This window comes from Lotus japonicus, chromosome 6 (genome assembly GCF_012489685.1).
Source record: "Lotus japonicus ecotype B-129 chromosome 6, LjGifu_v1.2".
In the NCBI taxonomy this organism is placed as follows: domain Eukaryota; kingdom Viridiplantae; phylum Streptophyta; class Magnoliopsida; order Fabales; family Fabaceae; genus Lotus; species Lotus japonicus.
The window spans coordinates 15,303,105-15,314,460 of NC_080046.1; positions in this window are offsets into that span (position 1 = coordinate 15,303,105).

An 11,356-nucleotide genomic window follows, 5' to 3' on the forward strand; every position below is an offset into this window, starting at 1 on the left:
TGCATCCTACATGCATTTTGGAGAAAGAAGATGCAAGTGGTAAAGTCTGTCAGAAGCTTTATCGCGGTATGATAGGATCTCTTCTATATTTAACTGCATCTAGGCCAGATATATTATTTAGTGTTCACTTATGTGCTCGTTTCCAATCAGATCCAAGGGAAACCCACTTAACTGCTGTTAAGAGGATCCTAAGGTATCTGAAAGGCACCACTAACCTTGGCTTGATGTATAAGAAAACATCAGAGTATAAGCTTTCAGGTTATTGTGATGCTGATTATGCTGGAGATAGAACAGAGAGAAAAAGTACTTCTGGAAATTGTCAATTTCTGGGAAGTAATCTAGTCTCATGGGCAAGCAAGAGGCAATCAACCATTGCACTATCCACTGCAGAGGCAGAATATATCTCAGCAGCAATATGCAGCACTCAGATGCTCTAGATGAAACATCAGCTGGAGGATTATCAGATCCTTGAGAGCAATATCCCAATCTATTGTGATAACACTGCTGCAATATCATTGAGTAAGAATCCTATCTTACATTCAAGAGCAAAGCACATTGAGGTAAAGTATCACTTTATTAGAGATTATGTACAGAAGGGCGTACTTCTTCTGAAGTTTGTTGATACTGACCATCAATGGGCAGATATCTTTACAAAGCCCTTAGCAGAGGATAGATTTAACTTTATTCTGAAAAATCTGAATATGGACTTTTGTCCAGAGTGAAGATGGATCAGAACCTCTAACTATGATACTTCTTGATCAGAAGATGTCTAATCCAGAAGGTAACTCCATCAGAGTGTATGTACCCATTGGTGCTGACTCTGAAGCTGAGACAGTACCACGTGTGTCAGTATCTCTGATACATAGTTCCTTGTGCCCGTGTGACAGTCTGTCATAACGTGTGTAGATGTGCTTCTCTCCTGTGTGTGATACGTGTATTTACTGTTACTATGATGATTTTAATTTTTAACCGTTGATTTTAATTTGCTTTTTGAATCAATAACGGTTATTTGTCAAAACCCACTATACACACACGATCTCCTACATTCTCGGTTTTAATCTCTCTCTCTTCAGTTTTTCCAAAACCTCTCACCCACGATCTCTCTCTCGCTCTCTATTCATCTTTCAACTTCATCTTCTACCCCAAAACCTTCAACCGCTCCAACAATGGTGAGACAAACCAGAAACGAAGCTGCCGAAGCAACCAGGTTCCCTCACATGGTAGTGGGTCAAGCTACAGGCCAATTGGGTCCTGAAGCTCCTGATCAAGGTCAAGGTCAAGAGCAGATAATTCCGATTGCAGAACGGGGCTGTGTCGTTCATTGTGTGTATGCTCCTGAAGAACTTCAAGTACTGGCAGAATGGAGATTCGACCTCGACAATCTTGCTGCAAATGGATATGATTTCGTCCTGAAGTCCGTGTTCAAGGCTGGGAAAATTACTTCAACAGGCTTCGAGGACCGGTGTATGACAAATTGGTCAAGGAATTCTGGAAGCACGCTGACTGCGATGACACTCAGGTGGTCTCCCACATTGCTGGAAGAAGGATCATAATTACTGAGAAGTCATTCGTGAATTTGCTGGGTGCAGAGACTGCACATGGGTATCGATTCCAACTCACTGAATCAAAGCTGAAACCCAAAACGAAGGATGAGACCAACAAGGCCCTGTACACCACATACAAACCAGGCAAGACTGATTACAAGGTGGTGGATCTTCCTCCCAAGCTCAGAATCTGGCACAAGATTCTGCTGCACTGTATCAATGTAAGGCCCGAGTTTTTAAGTTTATGCTAAGTGAATAAACTTCTTATTCACGATTAGGGTTGATGTAATGTGAAGGGAAACCTGAACGAAAGTTTATTAAATGAAATATATTTATGAAGGAGAAAGTTCAGGAAAAGTTCAAGGATTGCATTATGATCGATAAAAGTTATAGCACGAACGTTTTACGCTTAAACCTGGGTCAGAAACCCTAGTATATGACTAATTTTCACTTTTAGGCACGATGGCAGTTAATTCCAAAAATCTTCAGAGAAATGTTAGAACTTCTCTTTTTCCATATATCACAATCGTTTCGAGGCGAAACTCTAGGATCTACGAACGTCCGATTCCAATCATCGGAAGTTTGCCGAAACCGAATCCCTGGTATTTCAAAACCCTAGAATTTCTCGACAATGAAGACTTTATCTATTCAGAGCTTCAAATGAATATTCTACACGCGTACACCCATTTCTCTTGATGATTTCAATCTTTCTTCCGAAGGAAGTTTTCTATTCCGACATTCGATGCAAAAAGCAACTTATCGGGTAAAATAGTTTTATACCGACTATGCATTAGTTGCCAAAAATACAAGGAGACCTCTTTATAGTTTTGGAATTATTTTGCCAAAACATATCTATTAATTCACGGAGAATGACGCCGGAAAAATCAGATTCGCGAAACTTTCATTTTCCCGCGAATTTCCAACCTTTATATATAGCAAAGAAAGGAAGAAAAACTCAAATTTTCCTCCATTTTCTTCATCAAGGCCGCGAGTTCTACAAGGGAGGGAGAAGAGAAGATTTTCTTCATCGTTTGCTTGATCGTCGATCAATCAGTTGCTACTTCAAGGCTTCGAGGTATAGTCGCTAATCCTTACCTCTGATCGCTTTTTCCATAGCTTTTCTGTAGAGTTTTCTGAGCGGATAGTTTATGGGTTTTTGCAAAACTATCCTGAATCTTTAATTTCTGATTCTAAACCTCTTCCTTATGCGCCCAAGTTCACTTCTGCCGGGTTAGATTTTCCGTTATGTCGCCAGAATTCCGCCGGAATCAATTTGAGCCTAAAATACCCATTTTTGGAGTTTTTGGTGTAAAGCTTCAACCTTTAGGCTGAAAAATATCGCCTTAGCTTAGTGCTAGTAGGATTAGTTGTCATAAACGTCGTTGGTGACGTCCCTGCAAAATTTTATTTTTGGGATTTCAGTTTTGAAAAATCCTAAGTTAAAAATCATGACCAAAATACCCCTGCGACAGCTTTTGATCCGATAATTTTTCCGAGTTCAGAATACCCTTAGTTACGGCTTATGAAAGCATAGGAACCAAGTTTGATCGAAGAAAAATCGAGCCCCACAATTGCACAAAGTGGTCGAGCCCTATTAGGGGGGAGGAGGAAAATTTCCTTTTCCGAAAACTTGTCTTTCGCGCTAGTTTATCGTACCTTAGGGTATAGATTACTTCGAGTAACCTTAGTAAGTATCGATAGCTTAGTTTCCGATAGATTCTGATAGTATTCTGTGATTTTATTGTAAAGGTGCTTTTGAGGATTTCCCCGAGGACCAACACTTTGAGAGCGAGGAAGCACTAGTTGATCATTCTGGAGAACTTTCAGGTGAGGGCTTCTCACTGAATCTCTAGTTAATGCTTAGGGTCAATGTTTCGACATTGTTTACTGTTTATGCACTGGAATTGTGTGTGATTGGAAAATGTTTTCTGAGGCTTCGGCTGACAATGTAGATGATTCATCTACTGAATGTTTTTGAGATTGTCTTACATGCTATGTGCTATGTGGGTAATCTAGGATGTCTGGTGCATGCTTTATATGCTAAGTGCTAAGTGTTTATGATGCGATTTATTGATATATGACATGTTGTTGATTGTGATGATTTAAATATGCTCTGTACTGGAATCTGAGATTCTGAATGGTGAGAATAGCGGGCAGGTCATGCCGATTTTATTTTGAGAGTTTTGAGAAAGTTTGATAGGACGAACGAGGTTCGGGCCTTAATTTTGTTTAGTGGATCAAGACATCCTCTGGAAGCGACTTGGGATTGGGAGATCCTGAAAATGTATAAGACTTGCGATAAGACAAAATGGAATCTATTTTATAAAGAAAATTCATAAGACCTTAAATAACCTCAAAATCTTTAAGTAATGATAACAACCTCGAAGGAAGGCATTGGAAGTCAAATCATAGTTTTGGAAAAACGAGGAGTGTCATCGGATCCAAGTGTTGAGGAGTTTGGTAAGTTCTGAGTATGTTGGTACTCCTTCGCTCGTTGAGCAGTTTGTTAGCCATCCAAGGAATGAGCCGAGAAGCTTCACTGAGGCGTGAGACCTTGTGAATGCGGGATACTCCACTGAGGCGTGAGACCTTGTGGAAAGCATGGAACTCCACTGAGGCGTGAGACCTTGTGAGAGCATGAAACTTCACTGAAGCGTGAGACTTCGTGAGAGCATTGATGACCCGAAGAGTCATCGTGAGTGGTTGCACTCATTTTATGATTATTGTATTTTGTCGCAGAATCGACTTTACCTTAGGGTAAGCTTTTAGAGACATTAATTTAGCTAGAACACGTGGCGACGTGTCGAGTGAGGTCGGAGACGTTGTTTGGCTAATCACTGCATTGCATGCACTCATTAAGTGGTTTAAACACGGCGAGATACCGGACCACGGCGGATTCCAAAATTGGTTATAAGACCAGGATTTCCGCGTAAGAGCGCTGCTAGGTGACTCTTAGTAGCAGACCGAAATGGCAGGCCTTCGGGTTTTATGCTGATCTGACTACATGATGATGTTGGAGTAAGAGGCATCACGGGCCGAAATGGTCCCACCGTGGCTGGTGTTAGGGCTGATCCGATGATGTCCATCCGTTCCGGAATGCATATTGGTTGACTGGGTTAACCTGCATATCATATCATGCAACATGCATACTAATTTAGTTGTCGAATGTGATTGTTATTTGTTAATCCTATTTGGAACATGTTAATTGTTATTATTGCTGTTATGTACATTATGGAATATGCAACCCTAGGATGTTATCCCTAGCTATAAGCCTAAGTGGCTATTTATTATTTGTACCTATTGGGTTTATTATCTACATAGTTCTTTAGAGTTGACCCTCGCGTCTTCTGTGTGTGTTTTGGCGGACAACGCCTTTTGTCAGATGAATATTGCGGATTGGTTCACCATGGTCCACCCTTCGGGGGGATTAGGTATGAGATGATCGATCAGGACGACCCCGGGTCGTGGGTGGTTGACCCCGCGAGCCATCGAGTGACGTATTCGGGGCGCATCATGGAGGATCACGTGGATAGCGGAGGACTTCTGAGGTCAGGAGTGTTGAGGCGATGCTCTATCAACTTCAACTTGCCACCGGGCGTTCACTGTGGACCAGGACTTGGAGGACCACCACCACCACCATTGTCTTCAGACGAGGAGGATCCCTCAGAGGAGATTCCAGTGGGAGTGCCTTCGGCAGGGTCTAGTGCACCCACCGTTGCGATCATCGATGATCAGGGTTCGGGCCCTAAGCCCGTGAGTCCAGCATCGGAGCGCACTGCGGTTGCGAGGGGAGGACGGATGGGGTTAGTAGACTTGGTCGTTCTGGATTCTGATTCAGACGACGATCATGCTAGCACATAGTTTTGAGTGTTGGTATGAGCTCCTCGAGTTAGGATTAGTGTAGGAGTAGAGTTTTAGCTCTGACAGTCTTGCTTCATTTGTTACTTAGGGGACAGGGTAGATCCGCCTATAGTTTTTTGTGTGGTTTCCTTACGGGAATCACAGAGAGTTGGTTGGACTAAGGAAGTCTTATTTTCAGGCCATTGGGTCAGCTGATTCTCAGTTTTGAGGGATAGTGTTGCGGGCACTTCACCTTTTCATTTGGTTTGTATATATTGCCTACGGGCGTTGCACTTTTCTTTCCGTCACTGGAGGTTACTCGTGACGAGGTTGCTACTACAGCGGGGGCTGTTTATATATTGTATATTAGTTCTGATTTTTGTTATTGTTGGGTTTTATTTAATTCCGTCTTGTCTTAGTTATTATTATAAAAAAAAAATATATTCACGTTTTTCCGCATTAAGTTTATTTTGGTTACTAAAGTGACGCCACCGAAATCGGGGTGTTGCATTGTGGTATCAGAGCACAGTCGAGTCTTTCGGGAGTTGTTGGGGAATAGGTCTTCTGTGCTAGGTTGTGTGACTCTGCAAAGAGTGAAAATTGATTGTCTGCAAGCGATTTTTCGCTTAAAAATTGATTGAAGTTATTGCTTACTCATATTGTATAGTGATGCTAGATGCTATCTTATGATGAGTACTGACTGTTTGCTTCCTTTATCAGAATATGGTGAATACCAATCAACTAGCTGAGATGATGGCCACTATGGCCCAAGCCGTTACCGCACAGGCAAATGATAATGCCATGAGGCGTGCTACTGAAGAAGCACGTGAACAGCATCAGCGCCAGAGGGAAGTCACTCTGGACCAGAACAAAGGCCTCAATGACTTCAGGAGGCAAAACCCACCAAAGTTCTCTGGTGGTACTGATCCAGATGCAGCGGATCTCTGGATCCAGGAAATCGAGAAGATTTTCGGCGTTCTGCAGATTGTAGAGGGTGCCAAGGTGGGCATGGCGACTTATCTTCTGCTGGGAGATGCTGAATACTGGTGGAAGGGCACCAGGGGGATCATGGAAGCTAACCATGAAGAGATCAACTGGAACTCTTTCCGGGACGCATTCTTGGAGAAGTATTTTCCAACAAGTGCCCGGGATGAGAGGGAGGCGCAGTTTCTGACACTCCGTCAGGGAGGTATGTCGGTGCCGGAATTTGCTTCGAAGCTGGAATCCTTGGCGAAGCATTTCCAATTCTTTCATGACCACGTGAACGAGCGCTACATGTGCAAGCGTTTCGTTAATGGACTGAGGCCGGATATTGAGGACTCAGTGAGGCCACTGGGAATCATGCGATTCCAATCATTGGTGGAGAAAGCCACTGAAGTGGAGCTGATGAAGAACCGGAGGTTGAACCGGGCTGGAACTGGAGGGCCGATGAGGTCGGGCTCCCAGAATATTCAGAACAGGGGGAGGTTTCAGAACAGGAGGCCGTATCAGCGTCCTGCTGGTAGAGGGTTTGCTTCGGGATCTTACAGGCCCATGATGGGTGCTGCTGGTGGTTTTGGAGGTCAGACTCAGAACAGGGAGCTGACTTGCTACAAGTGTGGGAGGCCGGGGCACTATGCTCGTGATTGTCCCGACACGAGACCCCAATGCTTCAATTGTCAAAAACCGGGGCATACTGCTGCACAGTGCAGGCTACCAAAGGCGGAACCAACCGTCAACACTGCTAGAGGAAAGCGTCCTGCTGCGAAGGCGAGAGTCTACACCATGGATGGTGAAGATGCTGAGGGAGTCGATGGACTGATTAGAGGCGACTGCGAGATTGACGGTAATCTTCTATCCGTACTTTTTGATTCCGGTGCAACGCATTCTTTTATCTCTAGAGAGTGTGCGATCAGATTAAGACTTCCTATTACTGCTTTGAGCTTCGATCTGATAGTTGCTACTCCTGCCAAGACTCTACTTGCTAATTCAGCATGCATGTATTGTCCGATAACATACAACAATAGGATCTACCATGCTAACCTAGTATGCCTAACTCTTAAGAACCTAGATGTTATCCTAGGAATGGATTGGTTGTCCCGCTATCATTGTCTTTTGGACTGCAACCGAAAGAGAGTGGTATTTCCTGATTCGGATCTTTCCGAGTATCTATCTGCCAATCACATCAGCGTCTCTTTGAACGAGGGATCTCAGGAGTATTCTGTTTTGCTAAGCTTGGAGAGTAAAGGGAACCCGGAAGTTGGCAGTATTCCAGTGGTGAGAGACTTCACAGATGTTTTTCCTGGCGATGTACCTGGATTGCCGCCTGTGCGCGACATTGAGTTTGCTATAGACATCGTACCGGGAACAGGGCCGATTTCGATTGCACCATATCGTATGGCACCTGCGGAGCTAGTGGAATTGAAGTCCCAACTCGAAGATCTTCTGTCGAAGGGATTCATACGACCAAGCGTTTCACCTTGGGGAGCGCCAGTCTTATTGGTGAAGAAAAAGGACGAGAAGTCGAGATTATGTGTCGACTATCGACAACTGAACAAATTAACCGTCAAGAATAGGTATCCGTTACCTAGGATTGATGATTTGATGGATCAACTGCGAGGAGCTACAATATTCTCGAAGATCGACCTGAAGTCGGGTTATCATCAAATCAGGGTCAAGACCGAGGATATCCAGAAGACGGCATTCAGAACCCGTTATGGACACTATGAGTACTTAGTGATGCCATTTGGGGTGACAAATGCACCAGCAATATTCATGGCTTACATGAATATGACTTTCCATACATTTTTGGATCAATTCGTCGTGGTGTTTATCGACGATATTCTGATCTATTCAAAGAATGCTGAAGACCATGAGGAGCACTTGCGACAAGTTTTACAAGTGCTGAGGGAGAAGGAGTTGTATGCCAATCCTTCTAAGTGCGAATTTTGGCTCAAAGAGGTAAAATTCTTAGGCCATGTGATCTCTAAGGAGGGGATAATTGTGGATCCAGCAAAGGTAGAGACCGTATTGTCGTGGGAACGGCCGAAGAAAGTGACGGAGATCAGAAGTTTTGTCGGTTTGGCGGGATACTATCGTCGTTTCATCGAGAACTTCGCGAAGATAGTTGGACCTTTGACTCAACTGACGAGGAAGGACCAACCTTTTGCATGGACTGAAGCGTGCGAAACTAGTTTTCAGACGATGAAGGAACGGTTGACGACGTCACCTGTACTCGTCTTACCGCAACCGGAGGAACCTTATGAGGTATACTGTGATGCTTCGCATCAAGGTTTGGGATGTGTGCTGATGCAACATCGGAAGGTGGTTGCTTATGCTTCAAGACAACTGAAGGTGCATGAGAAGAATTATCCGACTCATGACTTGGAACTAGCTGCAATCGTATTTGCGCTGAAGATTTGGAGACATCACTTATATGGATGCAATTTCACCATATTCAGTGATCATAAGAGCTTGAAGTACTTGTTTGAGCAGAAGGAGCTGAACATGAGGCAGCGCCGGTGGATGGAATTTCTCAAAGATTACGAGTTCACTCTGCAATATCATCCTGGAAAGGCGAATGTTGTTGCTGATGCCTTGAGCAGGAAGATGCACATCTCGTCGATGATGGTGAAGGAGCTGCAGCTGTTAGAGCAATTTCGAGATTTGAGCTTGGATGTGAAATTATCCGAGGGAGAACTGAAGTTCGGGATGATCAGAATTACCAATGGGTTGATGGAAGAAATCCGAGACCAACAGTTACAAGATGAGTTTCTGCTCGGGAAAAGAAATTTGGTAAGTCAAGGTAAGGACCCAGAATTCAAGGTAGGAAGTGACAATATCCTACGGTGCAAGGATAGGGTTTGTGTGCCTAACAACCCTGACTTGAGAAGATTGATTATGGATGAGGGTCACAAGAGCAAGTTAAGTATTCACCCTGGAATGAAGAAGATGTATCAGGACTTGAAGGTGAATTTTTGGTGGCCAGGAATGAAAAGACAAGTGGCTGAGTATGTAGCTGCATGTTTGACATGTCAGAAGGCAAAGGTGGAGCATCAGAAGTCTTCAGGTATGCTACAAAGCTTGGATGTGACAGAATGGAAATGGGATAGCATATCGATGGATTTCGTCGTGGCTTTGCCAAGAACTCAGAAGGGCTACGATTCTATTTGGGTAATCGTGGATCGACTGACTAAGTCGGCTCATTTCGTACCTGTGAGGACTACGTACAACGTGGAGAAACTATCAGAGATATATATAGCGGAGATTGTACGACTTCACGGAGTACCGACAAGTATTGTATCCGATCGAGACCCGAAGTTTACATCACATTTTTGGGGAGCTCTTCAAGAGGCTTTGGGAACGAGGCTGAGACTAAGTTCTGCTTATCATCCGCAGACTGATGGACAGACTGAGAGGACAATCCAGTCGTTGGAGGATTTGCTACGCGCTTGCGTATTAGACAACAAGGGCAGTTGGGATACCTTGTTACCGTTGATTGAGTTCACATACAACAACAGTTTTCATACGAGCATTGGTATGGCACCGTATGAGGCTTTGTATGGCCGCAAGTGTAGAACACCTTTGTGTTGGTACCAAAACGGAGAAAATCTGTTGGTAGGACCGGAACTTCTGCAACAGACCACTGAGAAGATCAAGCAGATCAGAGAGAAGATGAGGACTTCTCAGAGTAGACAGAAGAGTTATGCAGATCAGAGGCGCAGAACTCTGGAGTTCGAAGAAGGAGATCATGTATTTCTGAGAGTTACTCAGACGACGGGTGTTGGTCGAGCAATCAAGTCAAAGAAGCTTACGCCCAAGTTTATTGGACCGTATCAGATCACTCGTCGAATTGGACCAGTCGCTTACCAGATTGCACTACCTCCATTTCTATCAAATATTCATGATGTATTCCACGTGTCACAACTGAGGAAATATATTGCGGATCCGACACATGTTATCGAGCTGGATGACATTGAGTTGAAGGATGATCTGTCTTTCGAGACACCGCCAATTAGCATTGGTGACACCAGGATAAAACAGTTGAGAGGGAAAGAGATCGAGTTAGTGAAGGTCATTTGGAATAAAGACACTGGTGATGCGACATGGGAGCTGAAGGAGAAGATTCAAGAACAGTATCCAGAACTTTTTACTAACCCTTAAGTTTCGAGGTCGAAACTTTCTTTTTGGAGGGTAGTAATGTAAGGCCCGAGTTTTTAAGTTTATGCTAAGTGAATAAACTTCTTATTCACGATTAGGGTTGATGTAATGTGAAGGGAAACCTGAACTAAAGTTTATTAAATGAAATATATTTATGAAGGAGAAAATTCAGGAAAAGTTCAAGGATTGCATTATGATCGATAAAAGTTATAGCACAAACGTTTTACGCTTAAACCTAGGTCAGAAACCCTAGTATATGGCTACTTTTCACTTTTAGGCACGGTGGCAGTTAATTCCAAAAATCTTCAGAGAAATGTTAGAACTTCTCTTTTTCCATATATCACAATCGTTTCGAGGCGAAACTCTAGGATCTACGAACGTCCGATTCCAATCATCAGAAGTTTGCCGAAACCGAATCCCTGGTATTTCAAAACCCTAGAATTTCTCGACAATGAAGACTTTATCTATTCAGAGCTTCAAATGAATATTCTACACGCGTACACCCATTTCTCTTGATGATTTCAATCTTTCTTCCGAAGGAAGTTTTCTATTCCGACATTCGATGCAAAAAGCAACTTATCGGGTAAAATAGTTTTATACCGACTATGCATTAGTTGCCAAAAATACAAGGAGACCTCTTTATAGTTTTGGAATTCTTTTGCCAAAACATATCTATTAATTCACGGAGAATGACGCCGGAAAAATCAGATTCGCGAAACTTTCATTTTCCCGCGAATTTCCAACCTTTATATATAGCAAAGAAAGGAAGAAAAACTCAAATTTTCCTCCATTTTCTTCATCAAGGCCGCGAGTTCTACAAGGGAGGGAGAAGA